Consider the following 919-nt stretch of genomic DNA (forward strand, 5'->3'; position numbering starts at 1 on the left):
ATGTTTGATAATGATGAGAAAAATAAATTATAGCTTAATTGGAAATAAAATCAAAATAGACATCCTAATTACTACTATTCCTATATAACTTCTAAGGTAAAATCTTATAATAATACTATCACAGAGTTAAAGCTGGAATTAGAACTTAACAACCTGTATTTTGGGAAGTGGATGTTCCTCTAGTCTGTGGGGTGCCTTCAAGAATTAATTTCTGACGCTTCAGCTCCCTTAAGTTCACATCCTTGCTCTTCTTGTTCCCTTAGGTGCCATGATCTTGATGAGTTTTAGCTCAGTGATCATGGCAACTCACACCAAACTTAGAGGTTTGCTTGTCCTCAAGCAAAAGAAAGAAAAGGAGAGGAATAGAGGGAGAGGCAATTTCGAAATCCAGAAGATATGATGAGTTGAAAAAGATTTGAAAAAGATTTTAAAAAGATAATTGAGTTTTTAAAACAAACTTAAAAGAGTTTGATTGGATTGAAAATTAATTTGTTTTTATGGATTAAGATACATGTGATAATTTTTGAAAAAGGGATTTTAGAAATTAGGGTTCTTAGAAAACCAATTTGATTTGAGGGATGACATTTTGAAACATGTTTATGCAAGAAAACATGAATTGAAACTTAAAAAATTAGAAAATTTGTAAAGAAAAATGAATTTTACCTCCTCCCCACCATCCTGGCGTTAAACGCCCAACTGCTGCATGGTTTGGGCGTTTAACGCCCAAATGCTGCTTCTCCTGGGCGTTCAACGCCCAGCTGATGCATCTTTCTGGCGTTGAACGCCAGGAAGGCCTTTGTCACTGGGCGTTTTTCTGAACGCCCAGGATGCTAACAAGCTGGCGTTAAACGCCCAGAAGGTGCTTCTTTCTGGCGTTTAACGCCCAGATGCTACCCTTACTGGCGTTAAACGCCCAGTG

Source organism: Arachis duranensis, chromosome 10, assembly GCF_000817695.3.
Source record: "Arachis duranensis cultivar V14167 chromosome 10, aradu.V14167.gnm2.J7QH, whole genome shotgun sequence".
Classification (NCBI taxonomy): Eukaryota; Viridiplantae; Streptophyta; class Magnoliopsida; order Fabales; family Fabaceae; genus Arachis; species Arachis duranensis.